Below are 26,861 nucleotides of genomic sequence, written 5' to 3'. Positions count from 1 at the left end.
GTTTTACGGCGCTTTCAACACATTAAGGTCATATCAGCGCCAGTAAAAAGGAAGAAAATGGGAAAGTAAAAAGGTCTAGAATTACAATTAAAGTACACAAGAAAAGGGGAGACAAAAGGGCAATTGGTTCAAATAGGAAACAGATGTAGATTCCAAGAGCACACTACCAAAATACTTAGTTTGAGATCATCTAAAAGTCTCATCCAGACACAAGAATAGGCCGTAACTAAGAGGGATACACTCAAATGTTTACAAATCAAAAATAATATGTAAACAAAACAACACAGTGAATAACAGAGAGATGATTTACAAGGAAAAAAATATCACTATACATTTGACTGTTTCCCTCTCAGCAAGGGCATCCAGCCAGGGCCAGGATAAAACCAAGTAATCTCATTCAAAGACCAAGACAGAAAGCAAGTTGGAAAACAGATATTATAGGGGGATAGAAGACGCAGTAAGTACCTCCCTGCCCACTATGAGAGGTCAGGAACCCCATCCAGTAAATATTGACTGAAAGGCATTAAATTGAAATAAAAGTGTCTGCGACATGTTGCTTTAAATGAATTTTAATTTGACGAGTTGGGGGGGGGGGGGGGAGTTTAGATCGCTAAATAGATAAATAAAAAAGATAGATAGATAGACAGAATTTCGTAATTCTACGAATGTTTCTTAACTGTAGGCAGGTCTAGTAAAACCGGTGATCTATAACGAACGCATTATGTAACCCTGTCCTTTATATTATGGAAATACTGAATAGTCTCTATATTATTGTCTGGAACGCGACACCAGACATATCTACATGTACGGATCTGAAAAAGCAAAAAAACAAACAAACAAATAAATAAAACAAAACAAACAAAACATTAAAAAACAATTTTGGCCAGAAAACTCATCCTTCAAAGCTCGAAATTCGCTAATGAGGAACGGCCGAATGAATGATTGATTGAATGAATGAATGAATGAATGAATGAATGAATGAATAAATGGATGGATGAATGAATTAATGAAAAAAGCCTACTATGTAGCCTATGTCGGGAGAGGTGCCTTTGTGATAAAAAAAAAAAAAAAAAACTCGTTAAAAAAAATAAAAAGATCAAGGGGATGGGTGGTGGTGGGGAAGTGGGGAGGGGGTGGGGAGAGGGGAGGAAAAAGTTAAAGAGAATAATAACCCCCATCCGTTACCATGGAAACAACTCAAACCCCGATTGATCTCGGTCCCAACCACGATAGCATCCCACCATCTCATCCAAGCGACACAGCCCTGACGCACCACTCGTCAATCTTTTTCTTCTTATCCCCCCCCCCCCCCCCCCCCCCCCCCGAACTTGGAGGTTAAGGTTAAACATCCTTTTCAACACATAATATATAGATGGAACGAAATTGACGTCGCTCAGTCCTTTGTTATTGTCATTAGTAGACAATCATTATAACGATTAGTTCTCACGAAATTCTATCACACTGATATAAACGTTTAAGGTTACACACGGGTTTCGTGTGTCAGTACGTCCGCCTGGCAGATGTCGTGAGTATTTTACATATACTCAAAGCCCCGCAAGCAAACAAATCGAGTTTCGTTAGCTCAGTTGGTAGAGCACCCAGCTTGATCACTTGCGAAGAGACCAGTATCTGGACCAGGGTCATGGGTGAAAGTTACTCAATGATATTAATCCTGCAAAGGCAGGTGCTCAGAAAAAAAAATCCTGCAACTACCAATAAGAGGAAAAAACAGAAGTGCGGTTAATTATATAAACTACTATAAACTAAATAAGATATGAAGTGAGTAGAAAAGTGCCAGAAGACAATAGAGAATAAAAAATTTTTTCGCGGCGGTGGTGGGGTTCGAACCTGCGACCTTATTGGTACGACAACTCCGCCTGGCAGGTGAGAGCGTGGCTCTACCGTGTGAGCTATCCACGAACACAAAAAATATTCGTTTCAAACCCAAAGTCATTTCTAGATCCCTCTCTCACCCACTTCTTGAGATCGCCGATTCGTTCACCACCATCGCGAAGTAATTTTGACCAGCAGTTAAGCTTAATAGCCAATATTCTCATCACAAACATATAACATAGAAACGATTGAGACATTGAGTATGCTCCGGTGTATGGGGTGAATTTTTAATTCAGAAAAGTGAGTGGAGCAGGCACTTATGTTGGTAACAACAAGATATGAAGTGAGTAGAAAAGTGCCAGAAGACAATAGAGAATAAAAATAGATAGCATTGGTTTGAAACGAATATTTTTTGTGTTCGTGGATAGCTCACACGGTAGAGCCACGCTCTCACCTGCCAGGCGGAGTTGTCGTACCAATAAGGTCGCAGGTTCGAACCCCACCATCGCCGCGAAAAAAAATTTTATTCTCTATTGTATAAACTAAATATAAATGGCGACAGTTGCCGGTTTTTTTCATTTTCGAATTCCGGCCAGACAAAAAAAAAACGGCGAGACCTCTTTTTCAAAAATAAAAATCCGGCCATGCCGGATTTTTCCGGCGAACTTTCACCCATGACCAGGGTGCAGTCGAGGTTATTTTTTAACATTTATTTATTTTATTTTTGGAACCATCTTGACTACCATATCGTAATTGGGTCGCTGGAACTGTTTAACCTAGTAGAGGGTTCTTAGCGATAAAAAAATAAAAATAAATAAATAAATAAATAATACTAATAATAACAATAATAATAATAATAAAAATAATAATAATAACAACAACAATAATTATAATAATAATAATAATAATAATAATAATTATTATTATTATTATTGTTATTATTATCATTATTATATCAACGACGATGACGACGACGACGACGATGATGATGATGATGCTGATGATGATGATACCAATAATAACACGAGGGCCTTGGAGTCCGGAGTTTATCCCGGTTTCCGAAGCGTTAAACATTGGATTTGATTTTATTATTGTTAATGTTGTTGTTTTCAATATAATCATCTTCATCGTTATCGTCATCATCATCATCATCATCATCATCATTATTATTATTATTATTATTATTATTATTATTATTATTATTATTATTATTATTATTATTATTATTATTATTATTATTATTATTTTTATTATTATTATTATTATTATTGATGGAAGAGCCCCAGAGTTGTTTTCAACGCCTTAAGTAGGTCACCAGTGCAACCTCAAAACGAGGTCGTCTCTTGGCCTAGATTTCTTTATATTTGTGATTGGGGGGTTGTTATTGTGCCCAAGGATTGAGTCAAAGCCAGATTGACATTTTGCGGCGTGTGTGTGTGTGTGAGAGAGAGAGAGTGTGTGTGTGAGAGAGAGAGAAAGAGAGAGAGAAAGAAAGAAAGAGAGAGAGAGTGTGTTGTGTGTGTGTGTGTGTGTGAGAGAGAGAGAGAAGGGGGGGGGGGGGATGAGAGATAGGTAAAAGGAAAGACGGAGATCAGAAACGGGTGGGTGGATAGATGGATGGATGGATGGATATATTCAAATCTCTCGATCTGCAAAGAATTAAGAGAGAATGAATTTTATCTTTAACCTCTATCGCTAAATTATAAGCTCTCGTATTGTTGTCATTTAGGGATATTTGAACGTAGTCTGTTTGTTTTGTTTCTAAGGGTTTTACGGCGCTTGCAAAACATTAAGGTCATATCAGTGCCAGTAAAAAGGAAGAAAATGGGATAGTATAAAAGCTCTAGGATCACAATTAAAGCAACCCTTGAAAAAGTAAGACAAAGGGCAATTGGTTCAAATAGGGAATCGATGTAGATTCCAAGCGCATACCATCAATATACTTAGTTTGAGATCACCCAAGTCTCATCCAGACACGAGCACAGGATCTCCTCCCAATGAGAGGAATACACTCAAACGCTTTCATTATACATTCGAAACAAAAATATATAATAATTTAAAACAGAGAGATAGGGCTGGGCGGGTACCCGGGTACCCGCGAGTACCCGCGGGTAATAAAGTTAAACCGGGTACTCGGGTAAAAGGGGCGGGTAACGGGTACCCGCTTCAACAAATGGAAACCGAACTGAGAGTGATCATTTTTGGCGGTTTTAATATTTTTGAACAAAAATTGGAAATAATACAATTTTATTTACATATTTACATTTACATGACATTTTTTCAAAAGATTTTCCTACTTTATTTTTCAATTACAATGATTTTTTTGTTTTATTTGTTAACACACATTTGATTCAATTTTGGAATCAATAGGTTCAGACTATATTATATTAGTTCTTATCTTTTAAAGGAATCTCAGGTACTTTTATTTTATTTATTATTTATTTATTTTTTTCATTGCAGTTAATTATCTTTTTTCCTTACTTCAGTTTCGCTTCATTTGTTGTAATAAATAATAAATTAATAAAAAAAATAAAAAAGCCCCCCCCCCCCCCAATCCCCCCACAAAAAAAATTTTGGGGACAAAAGTCACTCCTGCCACGGGTACCCGCGGGTACCCGGGTAATCAGACCACTACCCGGGTATTACCCGGGTAATGATTTGGGCGGGTAATCCCAGCACTACAGAGAGATGATTTACAAGGCTGTTTCCCTCCCTAGTAGCCAAGACCACGACAACACTAAGTAATATCATTCCAATACAAAGACAGAAAGCATGTTGGAAATCGGATAATATAGGGAGAGAGAAGACACAGTAAGTGAATGCCTCCCTGCCCACTATGGGAGGTCAGGAATGAGCCTCGCCTGACACTTGCCAATGTGTCAAAAAACAAAAAAACAAGGTGACGACTACGAAGAGAAAACCAATCGTGAGTTGTATTCAATAGTTGAGAACCAATAAGATCATTTCTTTCCTTGAACACGACTAACGACAACTCTCTATGCGCTTTAATAGTAGTAGTAATAGTAGTAGTAGTAGTAGTAGTAGTAGTAGTAGTAGTAGTAGTAGTAGTAGTAGTAGTAGTAGTAGTAGTAGTAGTAGTAGTAGTAGTAGTAGTAGTAGTAGTAGTAGTACATGAAGGACGAGACATGACGCCTGTTAGGCGATATTACATTTTTATCGGACAGAGACAACGCTGTTAACGGCCAGGTACTCATTTTACACCTGAGTACGATGAGAGAAAGTGAGTAAAGAGCCTATTCCGAGGACTCAAATCTATACGCCGAGCGAGGCTCGAACCCAAGACCTTCCGACCCGAAAGCGAGTGTCACACACCACAAGACCACATAGCCGCACAGCTTTAGCAAGTGACAATTTATGATTTGTCATTAAAATTTCGACTCCATTTTACACTTTATATCTAGCTTTTTAAGTTAAGAAAAATATCTCGAAATACGGTCACTTGGTTAGATAGAACGTTATAAATCGGTTATAGAACGTTACAATCAGCTATGTAAATATATACAATGCAAAATAACTCGCATTGACCGAGTTCTCAACTCATTCAGTTAGGAAGCGTAAGGCAAATGGCATAGTTTTTGTCATAAATATGTGACTGAACACCCCAAAACATCATCATTATCATTACTACTGCTACTGCTACTGCTACTGCTACTACTATTATTATTATTATTATTATTATTATTATTATTATTATTATTATTATTATTATTATTATTATTATCGTTATCATAATTATTATTATCATCCTTGGTGAGAACGTTGAAATTGATCGGTTATGTAAATACAATGCATAATACCTCGCATCAACAAATTATCGCAGAAACCCAGTTCTTATTCAGTTACAGACAGGCAGCAGCGTAAGGCAAATGGCATAGTTGTTGTCATAACTGTGTAGCCGAACAGCCCAAAGCGGTCTCATCACGTCGGGTTGAAACAGATGTTGGAATGGGACGAGTTGCGATCATGGAAATGATCGGAAGTAAGTATGAATTTTAAGTTTTCGCTCCTTAAGAAACAATGCAATTTCCTCCTCCTCCTCTTCCTTCTACTACTACTACTATTACTATTACTACTACTACTGCTGCTGCTGCTGCTACTTGTATTACTACTACTACTACTACTACTACTACTACTACTACTACTACTACCACTACTACGTCTACTACTACTACTACTACCACTACTACTACTACTACTACCACTACTACTACTACTACTACTACTACTACGACTACTATTACGACGACTACTACTACTACTACTACTACTACTACTACTACTACTACTACTACTACTACTACTACCACTACCACTTCTACTACCACTACCACTACTACTACCACTATTATTATTATAATTTGCAGTTCAAGATCAAACTTATCACTCACAGTCTTTCCTTTTAATTAAAAATCAACAGTCTTTTCTTCGAGCCGGCACACACACATAGACAGACACGCACGGTGACACACACACACACACACACACACACACACACACACGCTATTACACATATATTATTATAACCATAAAAATAGCACATTTTTTTTTGTTTGTTTGTTTGTTGCTTTAGGTCTCTTCCAACACAATTGAGGTTATATGAGAGACCGCTGAAACAAAAAAACAAGCAATCTAACAAAAATAGTACAAATGTAAATCAAAATCATAACCTAAAGATATCATAAGCTAAATTATAAATAACCAAGAACAAACAGGCAGAAGATTTACAGAAAAAAAAATATCCCCTGTCAAAAATACAATCACAAACCAAAGAAGCAGGATAGGCTAGTAAAGAGGAGAAGAAATGACATCACTATCGGATCGTACACCCATGCGAACATCATAGGTATATGATTCAAGGGTGATGCTCCCATCCAACCACCCGCAAAATAGCACATAATTACACGTCAAATGATTTATTATCTCATTATGTTAATCATTACACACTACTCACGTTTAAACATTTACTAGCAGGGTTCGACTTTAGACTAACAGTACAGGCATCATATTTTCCTACGGCTGTATCTTCGAGTAAGCCTAAGTTAGATCGATCGCTGTTTTCCATGAAGGAATATAGATAATCCATCAAACAAAGCTTTGATGCCAACAAGAATTGAGCTTTTTTTAAAAAAAATTGAGCTTTTATATAGCGCACTATTCACTAAACGTGCTCAAAGCGCTTTACAAGGGGTCCCTGACCAACAGCAACACTCAACATGTAGGACGGGACATGACGCCTGTTAGGCGATAATACAAGTTATTTTCGGAGAGAGACAACGTTGTTAACGGCCAGGTACTCCTTTTACACCTGAGTACGGTGAGAGAATGTGAGTAAAGAGCCTTCTCCTAGGACTCAACTATGCGCCGAGCGAGGCTCGAACCCAGGACATTCCGATCCGAAAGCGAGTGTCATACCACAAGACCACATAGCCGCACAAGAATCACCAAAGTTGTCCAAAATGGGAAAATTGGGGGGTTAATAATCTTGCGCCCCCCCCCCCCCACCCTACCCCCTAAAAAAATAAAAAACAAAACAAAGCCTGAAGCGGGGCTCTAACCCGGAACATTCCGGTCACCATGCAATGCCTTAAACCACTCGGCCACATCGCCCCTTCGGCTCTTATTATAGTTGTAACGATTACATCTACCATTATATCTTTGATAAGAACGTAATGAGTGAAATTAACTCAATCCAAGATATTTTTGCTACTTTTCAAAATGGGAAGAAATGTATTTTTAAAAATGAGCAAGTACATAGAAAGTTTTATTCAACTATCATTAACATGCAAAAAAAAAAAAAAAAAAAAAAAAAAAAAAAAAAAAAAAAAAAACAACAACTAAAAAACATTAGCTTTGATACTGCGCTTATCTATATTTTGTCTCATAAAAATGAAAATAATAAACAGGCATGGGGTAAATAAAAGTAACCCGGGTAAACTACGGATATTATAGTCAGTGTTAGGGTTGAGTGAGTTAAAATTTGAGATGAATTTTAATTTACTCTCGCCATGAATGGTTGGTTCCGTCACTCACACCATTGCCCCCCCCCCCCCCCCCCCCTTGTTACGGGATCGCCATTCATTTATTTTGCAATGCTTTTTGTCACGTCCCACCTGCCGCCCTACATTGAAAAGTCAAGCAAAGATAATATGCCCAAGTAGTGACAGTAGTAGTAGTAGGGTTATACAATCGAACATCTGTCGCGTGATTGGTGGCTAAAAAAATGTATGGATTTGAACCGAACCGTAAAAAAAAAAAAAAAAAAGAAAGAAAGAAAAAAAAAAGACTTTATAGATATCCGTTTCCCCAATCGTCTCAGTTTACCAAGGAAATTACATTTATTAATATTAGGGGGGAGAAGGTGGAAGGAGGAGGGCGGGGAAAGAGGTGGTGGTGATGATGATGATGATGACGATCATGATGATGATGATGATGATTATGATAAAATGAGGAGGAGGAGGAGGAGGAGGAGGAGGAGGAGGAGGAGGAGGGATAGGAAGAAGGAGAAAGACAGGAATGAAAATAAGACGGAATGGTGAAAGGAAGGAAGGGGGAAAGATTAAATAAAAAAAGAAATAAAAAAAAAATAATAAATTAAATAAATAAATAAATAAATAAAAAGCAGAAGATATTATTGGGCGGAGACATAATATGAATGAGTAAATAATTTATAATAAATACCAATAAATCTGGGGGGGGGGGGGGTGATACATCGAGATGACAAGGGTGATTTTTATTTTTTTATTTTTCGATTAATTTTTTTTTCGGCTTCTCCGAATCAACTTAGACTACGAACTAACAATTAAAGCAGCACAAAGGACGGTTCTATAAATAAAATTATCGGTAGCAGCAACTGAAAACTTCTCCGACGACAACTACTACTAAATACTATACTACGACTGGTCGGTCGGCGTGGGAATGGGGACACTGGGTCAATGGGTTGGAGTTCAGGGGCCAGAAGTCATGGGCGACACGGTTCCGGTTCACCTGAGCTTTTTCAGGAAACTGTAAGGTATTATACCCTAACTAATTCCATCCAAAGTTATGTGGATAGTATCAGTGGATAGTAGGAGCTCAGCGGATCCAAAGAATGTGATCAAGAATGTGATTAACAAGTAATCAAATAAAGACATGAATAAATGAACAGATGGATATATAGATAAATAAACGATCAGAAAAAATAAATAAATAAATAAATAAATACATTTATCAATAAAAACGGTATGCTTTGTTTCGTTGTGTGTGTGTTTGTTTTTTGTTTTTTAATTGTTGTTTGTTTGTTTTTTTTTGGTTTGTTTTTTTTTGTTTATCTTATGTTTTCAAAATCATAAAACGAGGTGACTTATATCAAAATATAATCCTCAAGATATCTACCTTTTACATCTATAAATTCTTTTGTCATTCTTTGAAATCGATGGGCTAAAACCACACAGGTATTATACACATTATTGGTGTGTGAACGTAGGAAAGCAATCGTGGCTGTGGCTATTTGTATTATATTGATTTGATCAAGCATTTTCTGAGTCGAAATTCAAATAAATAAATGAATAAATGAATAAATAAATTTAAATAAATAAATTATAAATAAATAAATACATAAATAAATTATAAATAAATAAATAAATAAATAAATACATTATAAATAAATAAATAAACGATAAAAATGCTAATGATGATGATACAACATCAACAAACAATACAAATAAAACAAAACAAAACAAAACAAAAAACGAAAAAATACAAACAAATAAAATAAACTGGTCGTAATAAATTATGACGTTATAATCAACATCAAACTGAGCATCGGCTCATACATAATAAATGATGATATAGATATTAAATAACCTCATAATATTGAGTAGTGTAGCAGTAATGCCAATCCGATTAAATTTGCATTGCTAATAATACTAATAATAAGCCCAGATCAAACGCGGCTCATTTCCACAATCACACACACACACACACACACACACACACACACACACACACACACACACACACGCACGATTCAGTCGCTTTTTAAAAAAATCTTATTTTATTTTATTTTACTCATTAACTCACTCAACCCTAACACCGACTATATCCGTAGTTTGACGGGTTACTTTTACCCCATGCCTATTTATTACATTTTTCTGAGAAAAGTTTTAGGCATAGTATCAAAGCTAATGTTTTTAATTTTTACATGTTAATGGTAGTTGAACAAAACTAGACACGCTATCTATGCACATGCTCATTTTTTAAACATTTTTTTTTCTTCCAATTTTGAAAAGTAGCAAAATTTTCTAGGATTACGTGAGTTAACCAGTAAACCACAGACTAGGAGCCTGTATTCTCTATGCAGTAAACTGCCTGCCGTGCTCTGGAAAAACGCGTATCTAAAAATTTGGCCTAAAAAGACACGTCCTTCATATTTCTTTTACCTATATCGACCGATTCAAATGACCCTCTTTACCTTGGAAAAAATAAAAATTAAAAAAAAAAAAAAACTCTTTAAAAAACCTGGAACCTCGCGAGATCCCAGGTGTGAGAGTTTATTATTTTTTTTTTTTTTTTTGTTTTTCCAGGAATAGGGTCATTTAAATCGATCGATATAATACGAAGGACGAGTTTTCTAGCCAATTTTTTTTTTAATACGCGTCTTTAATGGGTGCTGTTATACTGTTAATGTTAACTGGTTTACTCACTCAATCCTAGAAATTTTTACTACTTTTCAAAATTGGAAAGAATGTATTTAAAAAAAAACGAGCATGCACATAGATTTATTCAACTATCATTTACACGTAAAAACTAAAAACATGAGCTTTAATACTTACGCCTATAATTGGTCTCAGAAAAAAATATGTAATAAATAGGCAAGGGGTAAAAATAACCCGGGTAAACAACGGATATAGTCGGTGTTAGGTTTTGTTTGTTTTTGTTTTAAGGGTTTTACGGCGCTTGCAACACATTTAGGTTATATCAGCGCCAGTAAAAAGGAAGAAAATGGGATAGTAAAAAGTTCTAGAATTACAATTAAAGCATCCAAGAAAAAGTAAGACAAAGGGGAACTGGGAACAAATAGGGATCAGATGTAGATTCCAAGAGCATACCATCAATATACTTAGTTTGAGATCACCAATAAGTTTCATCTGGACACAAGCACGGCCCCCACTAAGAGGAATAAACTCAAATGCTCACATTATAAATTATAACAAATATAATAATACATAACAGAGAGATGATTTACAAGGAAAAAAAATCATCTCCCAAAACAAAAACTACGCATTTGACTGTTTCCCTCCCAGCCCGAACAAAACAAAGCAATCTCATTCCAAGACAAAGACAGAATGCAAGTTGGAAAACAGATATAGGGGGATAGAAGACACAATAAGTACCTCCCTGCCCACTATGGGAGGTAGGAACCCCACCCAGTTAGTGTTAGGGTTGAGTGAGTTAAGTGGTAACCCGATAATGTAATAAATTATGTACAATAGTTTTAACTGTGTTTTATTTTAAAGCCCGAATAAACATCTGTTAGAGTAAGAAGAAACAACGTGACATTGACATACATATTAATGAAATGGCTAATATTGCAATCATCAAATATATTATAAATATAATGAGAATGAGAATAAATCGTGAACGAATTGGGATTTTATTTTGAATATAATAATATATAATATCAAACATCAAGAAAAACAAATAAATAAGTTAGTTGTTAATACAAATAAAAATCACAACAGCAAACACAACAACTATAATAATAATAATAATAATAATAATGATAATAATAATAAACATCGTCATGATGTCAATGAAAAAGAAGAAGAAGATGATGATGATGATGATGATGATGAGGATGATGAGGAGGATGGTGATGATGGCAAAGACGACGATAACGGTGGTGGTTGGGGGAGGGGGGGGGGGTCGTGGTAGTGATGATCACGATGATGGAGTAGGTAACAATTATCTTCTTTTTCTACTTCTCCGTTTTCTTATTATCACTGAACTAATATAATTTATTAAAAACACTTAGGCCCTACCATCCGATAGGAATTAACACTTTCAAAAGTAATAGCCATGGTGACGAGGCGTCTCGATCTGCCTTGCAATCCATTAATTATAAATCGCTTATCGACGATTTACAAGAGATGTGGTCGGATGAACGTGTGTAAGAAATAAAACAAAGGGTTGCTCATTCAGGGTGAGGAAAAATTACTGAAATTTTACGCAAAACACATAGACCGTCCTTTTTCTGAATGCTTAACTCCAATAAAAGGACATTATTATAATGTACTTCCTTTTTGCCGTTTAGCTGGTGATTGGTAATTGGAAAATATACTGAGGGGTTTATGGCATGTGGATCAGCGGTCTTCGTAGCCGAAAGGTAACGAGTTCGATCACCCGCCGCTGCTCTGTGTGGTCTTGAGCAAGCCACCTCGCCCAAGCTCAATTTGAGGCGCTGCACTGCAGCTGACGCCTGAATTATTCCAGTCTTCCCTTGGAATAGACACTAGAGACAAATTTCCCCTATGGGATGAATAAAGAGAATTTTATTTATTTTTATTATTTATCTATTGAGCTCAAAGCGCTTTACAAGAGGTCCCTGGCCAGCAGCAACACGTAACATGTAGAACGAGACATGACGCCTGTCAGGCGATACTACAATTTTTCTTCCGAACAGAGCCAACGCTATTAACGGCCAGGTACTCATTTTACACCTGAGTACGGTAAAATAATGTGAGTAAATAGCCTTTTCCAAGGACTCAACTACGCGCCGAGCGAGGCTCGAACTCAGGACCTTCCGATCCGAAAGCGAGTGTCATACCACTCGACCACATAGTCGCACACTATCTATTACTGAATTCCGTAAATATACGGAAAATTGGCAGCCTTGAATACATACCTGAAAGGATAGGTAATTGTGTTGGGAGGATTTATATGTATTCCCAGACTTGGCTTATCTATTGGGTCAGGCTTTATCACATCTTCAGCTGTTTTTGAAATTACAAATCTAATATTGGACGAGAAACTAAGCCTGAGACTGATACCCGTCGGGTTTTATTTTCTTAAAAAATATGGGCGAAGTAGAGGCTAAAATAAATCGTGTCTTATCAATGTAGAGAGAGGAGAGGGAGGGGGAGGGGAGAGAGAGAGAGAGAGAGAGAGAGAGAGAGAGAGAGAGAGAGAGAGAGAGAGAGAGAGAGAGAGAAATTAATAGCAGACAATTTATCATGTGAGTATTTTACTCTTAGAGCTATACCATCAATTGTTTCGAATGGGAAGGACTACAGTTCGGGCGTAGTTACAATTAAACTTTAACTGAACACGAGGTTACAAAAGGTGAGTTGTAAGTGGGGCAACGATATCAATGTATAAATATTTGACTATTGAAAGTTTATCAAGGGCATAACCATCACCGCTAATAATTCCATTATCGTCACGAGATTAGGGCGAGAAACTTTTTATCTTTCATTTTATTTCTAACCCCTCCAGCCCTCCTCCCCCCTTCCCCTCCCTGCCCCCACCTCCCTCTCCTCCATTCCTTAGTGGCGCGTCACTACCATTTGAGCCTACAAATTATTAAAGGAAAAGAGGAGGGTGGAGCAGACGTCTACACAACAGCAGATGACAGACAGACGGGACGGGACGAGACCAGACAAGACGGGTATTTTGTTACATCATTGGGTAGAACAAGAAGAGGGAAGAATAACATCATCACAGAGCTGCCAACCCACTAACAATGTCAGTATGTATGTGATTAGACCTCTGTGTGCTTACTTGCAGGTCTGACGACCCAAATTATTGTTACTTTCAAAGCAAAGCAAAATGTTATCGTCCATTACAACGATGTTAAATTAAGCCCATAATTGTGTCCGGTTATCAGACCTGTTAATATTTGCACCTTGGTCAAATTGCATCAGAAAACACCATTAAATCATCGAGGGGGGGAAAAAAATCGAACGTAGTTACAATCAAACTTTAACGAAATAAAAAAAAGGAATCGGGGGAAATCCCTGGATAAAAAACAGGATTGGCAGATCTGTTTCTGTTATCGTAGTAATACCCCCCCTCTCTCTCTCTCTCTCTCTCTCTCTCTCTCTCTCTCTCTCTCTCTCTCTCTCTCTCTCTTCTCTTCTCTTCTCTTCTCTTTGTGGTACAAACGAGAAAGAACTTGAAAAGACAAGAAAATATTACAATTCTTGTTGAGAAATTATAGGCCCAGGGCAAACCCGAGTCTAGCACGGTACCTACAGTGTGCTACACACAAGCCTTCTCTATATTGGTGTCATGAGTGTCTAGTCTGTGAGCATATGGAAAATATTAGAGTCGATGGCATATGATTGAAAAAAACAAAACGTTCGTATTTCTTGCCATTTTCATTCTAAATTAACTTTTCAAGATCCCATACATCCCGATATAATACCCTTCTGAGACACATTTGTCTCACATAATACGCTTCAACAGTCGTGACATCACTTCCCTCGTAACGACGCATAGTAACTTAGTAACAGGTTCTAAACTATCAGAACAATGGCGGACGCCCTTGTGAAATACTTCTCCGCCGAGCATAAAAGTGTATCCAGAGGAGAAAAACATTAAAAAATCTGATCATGTTATGACTTTTGTACATTCTGATCACATGTGACACGTGAAAAAGTTCTATCTAGTCAGCATGAAGAATAAAAAGTACCGATTTTCTTTGTTTAGAACCAAGCTGTTCGTTGCTGGGCGGACATGACATCAGACTATTGAATCCTATTCGTGTGACGTGACTTAAAAATCGCACTGATTGGGAGTTTGGATTAGTTGGACGGAAGGAAAGGAAAATGAAGTGCACGCCTTTTCCGCTGTTTAACTATTCTATGTAACAAGATTATTGGTAGTTTGGATTTGCAGATGTCCTGATGACCTAGAATTTTTTTTAGAGATACGAACGAAGTTGTTTGGTTAATCGAAAATTGTGACAATGCATCTCAGATACTTCCTGGTCCATTTCATCCGTACTAATACCTACTAAAGTGTACCCAGGGCTGCCAGATGACCTCGTGTTTGGCCAAATTGGCCAAAAATAGGTCACAGAGAGACAAAGTATGAAGTGATAAAAGCAGAAACAAAAGATAAAAACGCCGTTGTTTGAACGCGACCTTATGTAACAACTGCTGCAGTGAAGCGCTACGTGTGAGCTATCACGCACAAAATCGTTCAACAATCATTACAGATTTACACTTGAGAGCCTTGGTCCCATCGCGATTTGACAGCATTGCATCCAATATAACACAAACATAACTAGAACCATGATACTTTTATAAAAGTGGTACACACAGTGGCCATGCCAAGACAATAGAATAAACCCCTGCGCTTTTGGTGGCCAAACATTGAGACACAACACAAAATATTCGTTTCAAACTCAAAGTCACAGAGAGAACCATGTTTCTATTATTAATTCTAAATTATTATCTTTAAAAAAACAAAAACAACAACAAAACAACTTGCTTTTATACAGAGCAATATCCACTAAAACGTGGTCAAAGCGCTTTACATGAGGCCCCAAGCTTCAACACACTACTATTTGGCCAGGTCACAACTGCCCGGAAGTATAACGGACCAACACACAAACTCTGTGTAACCATGAACTTTTATAGTCTGGTTAATACAGTTTAGTGAGAACAACTCACAAACGCGGATGGCAAAAACAATAACAAAGGCCTGAGTGACGTCATCTGCATACTATCTATAGAACGAGGCTAGACGCCTGTTAGGCGATATTAAAATTGTTTGGTTTTTTTTTACAGAGACAACGCTGTTAACAGCCAGAGACTCATTTTACACCTGCGTACGGTGAGAGAATGTGAGTAAAGAGCCTTTTCCAAGGACTCAACTATGCGCCCAGCGAAACTCGGAACTCAGGATCTTCCGATCCGAAAACTCTTAGTAGGCAATGCCTACTCTCCATCAATCATGAAAGGGACCAATCACCACCTATTTATCTTCCTGTTCAAAGATTCAACATTTTGACATCTAGCAGCTTCTTTTCCTGGCAGGAATAGTCTTGAAAATTCCTAATTTAACCTTGCTCTCTCTCTCTCTCTCTCTCTCTCTCTCTCTCTCTCTCTCTCTCTCTCTCTCTTTCTTTCTTTCTCTCTCTCTCTCCTCTCTTCTCTTTCTCTCTCTTTCCTTCCTTATCTTCTCTCTCTTTGAATCCTTCTTATCGTTCTTTGAATCTCATAATGTATGTTCCCTTTTGTTTACACCATCACTATGTTATCCTGTTATTCGCCCCTTTGTAAAATTTTCTTTCCTTCTTTAACTCTCACTTTTTCTTTTCTTCATCTCCATCTTTCTCACCTTCTTTGCGACTCTCTCTCTCTCTCTCTCTCTCTCTCTCTCTCTCTCTCTCTCTCTCTCTCTCTCTCTCTCTCTCTCATGTTGCAAACATTGGGTGCATCTAGACGAAGAACACCTTGGAAGGTGAAAGGTTAAAAGCCAATGGGGGTTTTCCCCTATCCTTTGTTCAGAATCTGTTTACTGTTTATCGTGCAAAAACGGCGGATGTGCACCTACAACTGTTGAGTGAGTACCTATGATGATCAGAGCCAGAGAGCTCTTTGCCTGATACGATGGTAAAAATGATCGCTTATTATCAATATTCGAACACAAAGGAAACTGTGTTAGGCTAGAACTGAGCTAAGGGCGACGTTGGAAATTGATTTGTCCATTTAAATGTGTTTATATAACTATAAACTAAATAAAAGCTCAAGTTATTTATTTGTTTTTGTTTTGGTTTTGTTCTTTAAAATAGAACTGCAGTATTTTTTCACTTAGTCATACTAAAAAGATAATGCATTTTCCCAATTTCATTAATCAATAAAATTGTTGCATTTAGAGATGCACGTGATTTCATTGGTGATTGTGGAAGTCAAGTATTCATTACTTAGCTTCAGTAGCTTCACTGTTATGGGATTAGAGTTTAGTCTATATTATTATGTCTACCTTCTATTATCACTTTTGAAAAGTAACCCTTTGTTCCCGTGAAATGTGAAAGAAAAAGAATAAAAATGACACTGAAATAATGCATTTGTCATTTGCTATCGGAGAATTTCTTTGGGTGTGAGGGACGGGGGTGCCTGCATGAAAGTGCAAAGTATATAATTTAAACCTGGGTAAATTATATTGTTATTTAGTATGCCAAGGCATTCCGTTCATCTCATAATCATAAACATTGACATTAGGCGTTTCATTTTGTTCCTGTCCCTTAACAGAATATAATTCACTTTATTATTAATTTTATCATCATCATCATCATCATCTGAATGGATGAATGAATGAATGAATGAATGAATGAATGGATGAATGAATGGATGAATGAATGAATGAATGAATGAATGGTTGAATGAATGAATGAACAGATGGACGGATGGATGGACGGATGAATGGATGGATGGATGGATGGATGGACGGATGGGTGATTGATTATTATATCTAGATGGATGTGAATGTGGATCGACTCGTGGAAACATTTCGTCAATAAATAATAAATAGTTGATGCAAACACAACGTTATAAAGTCGCCCAAAGGCCGAGTGGAATCAAAATAACAGAGTTGGAGAAACCACAAACAAATATAGATAATGGTATTTTTGTCGTAATCTGAAAGTGAAAGTAAAAAAAAAAAAAATTTAAAAAAAAACAGAGAAAAAACGAGAAAAAAAAAACAAAAAAAAAAAAACGCCAACAAAAATAAGAAAAATAAATAAATAAAACAAACACATTTTAAAAACTTGGCCAGATAACTCGTCCTTCAAATATCGATCGATTTACATGACCCTCATCTTGTCAAAAGACTCTCAAACCTGGGACTGTTTTTTGTTTTTGTTGATACGATGGGGCCGTTTCAATCTTATCGATATTTGAAAGACGAATTTGCTAGCAATTTTTTTTTAACGTGTGCCTGTGCGCGCGCGTGTATGTATTTGTGTGTGTGTGTGTGTGTGTGTGTGTGATTTGGTTTCGTTTTGTTTTTCTTCTTAGAATACGACAGAGAGATAGTTTATTGTGTTACGTTTGTTATTAGGTTGATTTAAAAAAAAAAAACAAAAAAAAAAAAAAACAAAACAAAAACAAACAACCCTCATCATCATAATCAAACACAACCAATAATATGACGGATAATCGGTATTATATGTAAACACAAGGTCTTTATTATGCAGTAGTATTCATCAATCAATCAATAATATACGTGTGACGTCACCATGGACTAGACAACTCGACAGCACGGTCTGCTATTTCATTGACAAATTCATATTATAATATAGAGTACAAAGCATTTCTATTTCAATTTCAGCACAGACTATTTTATAATTTTACTTGCTTCAAATTTGAACTGGGACTGCAAGGGAGAGAATGGTGGGGGGGGGGGGGGGGGGGGGGGGGGGGGTTAAGGAAAGCTCTGTCTAACATAATATGCCAGAGGCGAATTTCAAATACAAATGAGATGCGGGGAGAAGATGGGGTTGAGAGAGTGAGTGAGTGAGTGTGTGTGTGTGTGTGTGTGAGTGAGAGAGAGAGAGACAGAGAGTCAGGAGATAGTGTGTGAGAGGGAGAGACAGAGTGTGTGTGTGTGTGTGTGTGTGTGTGTGAGTGAGTGAGTGAGAGAGAGAGAGATAGAGAGAGAGAGAGAGAGAGAGAGAGAGAGAGAAGGGGTGAGGGGGTGAATCGATGACGAGTGAGAAAAAGCTTAACAATGACGTAATGTGGATTGAAGGCTGAACGGCTCTAAAAATAGATCAATGACAAAGAAAAAGGGGAGCTGAGCTAGACGACTTCGCGATTTTACGTAGTTTTTTTTTCTTCCCCATTTTGTTATTGGTTGAATTAATGAGGCGTGTCTCAACCAAAACAAAATGAAACAAACGAATAAAGAGCTCCATATTCTGTAGTTATTTAGTTATTTATTACGAACGCGAAAGCACGTAGAGTTAAGTTTGTGCAAAGCAGACGTGAGAGTGACATTTAGGACGCTTCAAGTATTCCTCAAAATTCTATTATATTATTCAACAGCAATGATTTTATTATTTTAATCTTACTGGGCAATGAATACTATATTTTAAAAGGGAATTTCGATTTTTGCTATTCCATATAATATATATATATATATACAATAAACGAGGGTGATGTTGGCTCAGTTGGTAGAGCACTCGCCTCAAGGACAAATGGACCGTATTGAATTGATGTCGACCGAGTGCAGTCGCGATTTTTTCGGACTCCGCTGTCCAACCAGTAGCGATTGGTCGCTTGGTTTGATGATGATGATGATGATGATGATGATGATGATGATGATGATTAGGTTGAGGATGATGATTATGACAACGGCGACGAAAATGCAAAGCAAAGTATAGCAACCTTAGTTCGAAACTCTCAGTAGTGACAAACGAATTCAATGCTCAACGACTCCACTGAGTGAGGGCAGAAAAGTCTTCCAACTCCATTGAGATCATTAGCACTCATACATCACCCTCGCCCACCCCTCTATGATTCGACGACTTGATTGCATGGGATTCCATTACAGACAATGACCTCAATGGCTACCTTTAACCCTGACCACACTGACCGATCGTTAGTGTCATTGTAATCCTAAACAACAAGATATGAAGTGAATAGAAAAGTGCCAGAAGACAATAGAGAATAAAAAATTTTTTCGCGGCGGTGGTGGGGTTTGAACCTGCGACCTTATTGGTACGACAACTCCGCCTGGCAGGTGAGAGTGTGGCTCTACCGTGTGAGCTATCCACGAACACAAAAATATTCGTTTCAAACTCAAAGTCATTACTAGATCCCTCTCTCACCCACTTCTTGAGACCGCCGATTCGTTCGTACACCACCATCGCGAATAATTTTGACCAGCAGTTAAGCTTAAGCCAATATTCTCAACACAAACATATAACATAGAAACGATTGAGACATTGAGTATGCTCCGGTGTATGGGGTGAATTTTTAATTCAGAAAAGTGAGTGGAGCAGGCACTTATGTTGGTAACAACAAGATATGAAGTGAATAGAAAAGTGCCAGAAGACAATAGAGAATAAAAATTTTTTATGGTGGTGTACGAACGAATCGGCGGTCTCAAGAAGTGGGTGAGAGAGGGATCTAGTAATGACTTTGGGTTTGAAACGAATATTTTTGTGTTCGTGGATAGCTCACACGGTAGAGCCACACTCTCACCTGCCAGGCGGAGTTGTCGTACCAATAAGGTCGCAGGTTCAAACCCCACCACCGCCGCGAAAAAAATTTTTATTCTCTATTGTCTTCTGGCACTTTTCTATTCACTTCATATCTTGTTGTTACCAACATAAGTGCCTGCTCCACTCACTTTTCTGAATTAAAAATTCACCCCATACACCGGAGCATACTCAATGTCTCAATCGTTTCTATGTTATATGTTTGTGTTGAGAATATTGGCTCAAGCTTAACTGCTGGTCAAAATTATTCGCGATGGTGGTGTACGAACGAATCGGCGGTCTCAAGAAGTGGGTGAGAGAGGGATCTAGTAATGACTTTGAGTTTGAAACGAATATTTTTGTGTTCGTGGATAGCTCACACGGTAGAGCCACACTCTCACCTGCCAGGCGGAGTTGTCGTACCAATAAGGTCGCAGGTTCAAACCCCACCACCGCCGCGAAAAAATTTTTTATTCTCTATTGTCTTCTGGCACTTTTCTATTCACTTCATATCTTGTTGTTACCAACATAAGTGCCTGCTCCACTCACTTTTCTGCATTGTAATCCTACTGATGATGCTGCTACTGCTAATGTGACCTCCTGGCCTTACCATTCCCGCATTAACCTGTTCATCGACCCAAAAAAAATTAATTAATTAACGATGACGACGACGACTACGATGATGATGATAATGATAATGATAAAGAAGAAGAAGAAGAAGAAGAAGAAGAAGAAGAAGAAGAAGAAGAAGAAGAAGAAGAAGAAGAAGAAGAAGAAGAAGAAGAAGAAGAAGAAGAAGAAGAAGAAGAAGAAGAAGAAGAAGAAGAAGAAGAAGAAGAAGAAGAAGAAGAAGAAGAAGAAGAAGAAGAAGAAGAAGAAGAAGAAGAAGAAGAAGAAGAAGAAGAAGAAGAAGAAGAAGAAGAAGAAGAAGAAGAAGAAGAAGAAGAAGAAGAAGAAGAAGAAGAAGAAGAAGAAGAAGAAGAAGAAGAAGAAGAAGAATACAAATCGATGCAATCGTTAAAATTAATAGTAATACTACGTACATAAGGTGATCATTTCGTAGGCGAATACATACATTAAATCTAAAAATTATTTTTTATTTACTTGACCTGTGGCGGATAGAAGAGAGATAATTTTTATTAATGAAATTTAACCTGACAGCAGAAGCAAAAGTTTTAAGTAAACAACCCAATACGACATTGATTTTTTTATTACCAGTTCTTTCTTCTTCTTTTTAAATTTTTTTAGAGCTTTTGTTGAATGGAGTTTAAAGAAGTCCGTGTCGCTCAGGACAAAATAAATGATAATGATCCCAAAAGAAATGTATTTGGTTTATTTGGATCAAGGTCTGTCTGTCTGCATCCGACCAGACTGTCTGTGTTGTGTAAATGGAGGGGGGCGGAGAAACGAGTCGGGAGACGGAGAGAGGTAGATGATGGGGTGGGGGTATTGGGTGTAAACACGAAGTGAAGCGTTTAGAAGGGGTGGGGGATTGAATTTTTATTTTTATTATTATTGTTAAACAGTCTCAGACTGGTAAAGCAGATCGAATTTCTTCATAACAAGTTGGAGAGTAAGGTAGTTGTTTTGTTGTTGGTGGTTGTTATGGTAACTACAGTGGTGAACGGTGTGATGGTTGTTTACTGAGATAACAGAAAGTCTCCCCCCACCCCCCTTCCCCTCCCTCTTCTCTCTCTCTCTCTCTCTCTCTCTCTCTCTCTCTCTCTCTCTCTCTCTCTCTCTCTCTCTCTCGCTTTCCAATGGTGCAACAAAGAGAAGAACACAAAGGAAAAGTCCGATTTTCCAGACAAGAGACAACCCCACCACTATGTATTCACATCTTGTGCCGTGGTAAAACCGTTAGTTCTGCCTGGATTGTCAATTACAATGTCAAACTGGGCGACAGATTATGACCAGTCTTGGAGAAATAAAAGGTGCGAGGGTCATTTTGCTCTGACCAAAGGAACAGCTTTCATTTCATTATTATTAAGCTGGTTCATTACACATTAACATGGTATGTCACTCTGACCAGATATGAACCCTTAACACAATGTCGTCCATTAACTCACTCAATCCTAAGGAATTTTGCCACTTTTCAAAATTGGAAAAAAAATGTATTTAAAATGAGCATGTACATAAATAGTTTTATTCAACTACCATTAACATGTAAAAACTAAAAACCTTTTGCTTTGATACTATGCCTATAATTTGTCTCAGAAAAATGTAAATAGGCATGGGTAAAAGTAACCCGGGTAAACTACGGATATAGTCGGTGTTGGGGTTGAGTGAGTTAAATTAGTCCTTCAAATCTCGATGGAGTAAAATGACCCTCATCTTGTTAAAAACTCTCAAACCTGAGACTTCCTCGAAGAGAGGTGAGAGTTTTTGACTTGGTGAGGTTTAATTTAATCCGTTGGTGTTTGAAGGAAGGACTAGTTTTCTGACTAATTTTTTGTTGCTGTTTTTTGTTGTTTTTGTTTTGTTTTTCTTCAATATACGACAGCATGATGGTCAACATCAATCAATGACTGTATACAACTGTCCAATTCGTCATCTGTTGGGACTCTTTCATGATAGACTTGATGACTTGTTAAAAATCATTACTAACTACGAACAAATAATATCATGTATATTTAATTGTCAAAGTTACTATATTTGAATTTGCGTAGTATTCTTAAAGGGTAGGACAAGATGGAGAGAAAGTGAGAGTGAGAGAGAGAGAGAGAGAGAGAGAGAGAGAGAGAGAGAGAGAGAGAGAGGAAAGGGGGGGGGGAGTCTCCGGATAAATAGATATATTATTATATCGACGGAATATCGATAAATAGAAAAGCAGAGAGACGATAATTGTTAGATAGAGAGATAACACACTCTCTCTCTGGGTGTGTGTATGTGTGTGCGTGCATGTGTGTGTGTGTGTGTGCGCGCGCGCGTGCGGAGTTCTTTCAAGTTTGTTGACCACTATTTGTTTGTTTCTCTGATTATCTCCCCTAAGAGCATTTATTCAAAATTAAGTTTAACAATGTTCCTCATTTTTTACCTCTCGAAAAACAAAGAAAACAAAACAAAACAAACAAAATAAAAAAGAAGACAAAACAAGCAACAACAACAACAACAACAACAACAACAAAATCATAAACCCCAGCAACCAACCAACCAAACAAACAAAACGAATAATTTTATTTTTTTTAAACCTTAACTTACCCATAATGTATTATGTGTACCAAACGACAAATACAGGTTCAGACGCAAGGCCAATATTGAAGAGACAAATATAGGAGGCAATAGCAAGACAACAAAGGGATAATAACAAGAATAATGCCGACGATTTCACGGAAGAGAAAGAAGACGAGGGATTTTAGGCATTTATTATGTTGCTGAGGTCAGCCGGGTAAGTTGGCAAGGTCAGAGGTTAAGCCTGAGTTCAATCTACTAATGTGGAGTAATGCTATCTGTTTAATGGACGGAAGGGTCAAGGTCGTTCAAAGAGCCACACACTGCGTGGCATTTCCCCCTCTGAGCGGTATTTCAGTGTTAGGTCAACCTGACCCCATTAGTGGGGTCAACCCATGGGTGGAACAGGTAGCGGTCAGTAGGAATCTGTGATACCGCTGATGGTAATTAATTGTTGCAATATTTCATGGTAACAACAAGATATGGAGTGAGTAGAAAAGTGCCAGAAGACAATAGAGAATAAAAATTTTTTTCGCGGCGGTGGTGGGGTTTGAACCTGCGACCTTATTGGTACGACAACTCCGCCTGGCAGGTGAGAGCGTGGCTCTACCGTGTGAGCTATCCACGAACACAAAAATATTCGTTTCAAACCCAAAGTCATTTCTAGATCCCTCTCTCACCCACTTCTTGAGATCGCCGATTCGTTCGCCACCATCGCGAAGTAATTTTGACCAGCAGTTAAGCTTAATAGCCAATATTCTCATCACAAACATATAACATAGAAACGATTGAGACATTGAGTATGCTCCGGTGTATGGGGTGAAGTTTTAATTCAGAAAAGTGAGTGGAGCAGGCACTTATGTTGGTAACAACAAGATATGAAGTGAGTAGAAAAGTGCCAGAAGACAATACGTACCAATAAGGTCGCAGGTTCAAACCCCACCACCGCCGCGAAAAATTTTTTTTATTCTCTATTGTCTTCTGGCACTTTTCTACTCACTCCATATCTTGTTGTTACCAACATAAGTGCCTGCTCCACTCACTTTTCTGAATTAAAAATTCACCCCATACACCGGAGCATACTCAATGTCTCAATCGTTTCTATGTTATATGTTTGTGATGAGAATATTGGCTATTAAGCTTAACTGCTGGTCAAAATTACTTCGCGATGGTGGCGAACGAATCGGCGATCTCAAGAAGTGGGTGAGAGAGGGATCTAGAAATGACTTTGGGTTTGAAACGAATATTTTTGTGTTCGTGGATAGCTCACACGGTAGAGCCACGCTCTCACCTGCCAGGCGGAGTTGTCGTACCAATAAGGTCGCAGGTTCAAACCCCACCACCGCCGCGAAAAAATTTTTATTCTCTATTGTCTTCTGGCACTTTTCTACTCACTCCATATCTTGTTGTTACCAACATAAGTGCCTGCTCCACTCACTTTTCTGAATTAAAAATTCACCCCATACACCGGAGCATACTCAATGTCTCAATCGTTTCTATGTTATATGTTTGTGATGAGAATATTGGCTATTAAGCTTAACTGCTGGTCAAAATTACTTCGCGATGGTGGTGAACGAATCGGCGATCTCAAGAAGTGGGTGAGAGAGGGATCTAGAAATGACTTTGGGTTTGAAACGAATATTTTTGTGTTCGTGGATAGCTCACACGGTAGAGCCACGCTCTCACCTGCCAGGCGGAGTTGTCGTACCAATAAGGTCGCAGGTTCAAACCCCACCACCGCCGCGAAAAAAATTTTTATTCTCTATTGTCTTCTGGCACTTTTCTACTCACTCCATATCTTGTTGTTACCAACATAAGTGCCTGCTCCACTCACTTTTCTGAATTAAAAATTCACCCCATACACCGGAGCATACTCAATGTCTCAATCGTTTCTATGTTATATGTTTGTGATGAGAATATTGGCTATTAAGCTTAACTGCTGGTCAAAATTACTTCGCGATGGTGGGCGAACGAATCGGCGATCTCAAGAAGTGGGTGAGAGAGGGATCTAGAAATGACTTTGGGTTTGAAACGAATATTTTTGTGTTCGTGGATAGCTCACACGGTAGAGCCACGCTCTCACCTGCCAGGCGGAGTTGTCGTACCAATAAGGTCGCAGGTTCAAACCCCACCACCGCCGCGAAAAAATTTTATTCTCTATTGTCTTCTGGCACTTTTCTACTCACTTCATATCTTGTTGTTACCAACATAAGTGCCTGCTCCACTCACTTTTCTGAATTAAAAATTCACCCCATACACCGGAGCATACTCAATGTCTCAATCGTTTCTATGTTATATGTTTGTGTGAGAATATTGGCTATTAAGCTTAACTGCTGGTCAAAATTATTCGCGATGGTGGCGAACGAATCGGCGATCTCAAGAAGTGGGTGAGAGAGGGATCTAGAATGACTTTGGGTTTGAAACGAATATTTTTGTGTTCGTGGATAGCTCACACGGTAGAGCCACGCTCTCACCTGCCAGGCGGAGTTGTCGTACCAATAAGGTCGCAGGTTCAAACCCCACCACCGCCGCGAAAAAATTTTTATTCTCTATTGTCTTCTGGCACTTTTCTACTCACTCATATCTTGTTGTTACCAACATAAGTGCCTGCTCCACTCACTTTTCTGAATTAAAAATTCACCCCATACACCGGAGCATACTCAATGTCTCAATCGTTTCTATGTTATATGTTTGTGATGAGAATATTGGCTATTAAGCTTAACTGCTGGTCAAAATTACTTCGCGATGGTGGCGAACGAATCGGCGATCTCAAGAAGTGGGTGAGAGAGGGATCTAGAAATGACTTTGGGTTTGAAACGAATATTTTTGTGTTCGTGGATAGCTCACACGGTAGAGCCACGCTCTCACCTGCCAGGCGGAGTTGTCGTACCAATAAGGTCGCAGGTTCAAACCCCACCACCGCCGCGAAAAAATTTTATTCTCTATTGTCTTCTGGCACTTTTCTATTCACTTCATATCTAATCGTTTCTATGTTATATGTTTGTGATGAGAATATTGGCTATTAAGCTTAACTGCTGGTCAAAATTACTTCGCGATGGTGGCGAACGAATCGGCGATCTCAAGAAGTGGGTGAGAGAGGGATCTAGAAATGACTTTGGGTTTGAAACGAATATTTTTGTGTTCGTGGATAGCTCACACGGTAGAGCCACGCTCTCACCTGCCAGGCGGAGTTGTCGTACCAATAAGGTCGCAGGTTCAAACCCCACCACCGCCGCGAAAAAAATTTTTATTCTCTATTGTCTTCTGGCACTTTTCTACTCACTCCATATCTTGTTGTTACCAACATAAGTGCCTGCTCCACTCACTTTTCTGAATTAAATATTTCATGGTATTGCTCAGTTGCTAACACAAATATGAAAATTGTTCCCTCACCACAAGCAAAGCAAAGGTTTCTTTCATCATATGCCATGGTTTATAATAATGTATCCTCTTAAGGCTGCTCATAAGAGAGGTGTCAATTTAGTGGTTTTTGAGCTATCAATGAAATTAATTTGTTGTAATTTGCATATCAATATTTTAATTCCCAGCGGCAGAAAATGATTGAAACAAGCATCAATATAAAGTAAAAATGATGATCTTGACACATGCCAAGTTTTGTTGTCCGGGCAGTAAAACCTTAAAA

General features: G+C 38.0%; 1 protein-coding gene across 2 annotated transcripts in view; it reads right to left on the bottom strand.

Moving 5' to 3' along the window:
* LOC144967307 (serine/threonine-protein kinase NLK-like) overlaps positions 1-26,861 on the bottom strand; it is a 107,434-nt gene that overhangs the window by 16,057 nt on the left and 64,516 nt on the right. The gene's annotated exons all lie outside the window — the stretch shown is intronic.

Source organism: Berghia stephanieae, chromosome 3, assembly GCF_034508935.2.
Source record: "Berghia stephanieae isolate SIO BIC M18660-M18661 chromosome 3, UCSD_Bste_1.3, whole genome shotgun sequence".
In the NCBI taxonomy this organism is placed as follows: domain Eukaryota; kingdom Metazoa; phylum Mollusca; class Gastropoda; order Nudibranchia; family Aeolidiidae; genus Berghia; species Berghia stephanieae.
The sequence above is the reverse complement of the archived record's forward strand: the minus strand, read 5'-3'. Positions and strand labels throughout refer to the sequence as shown.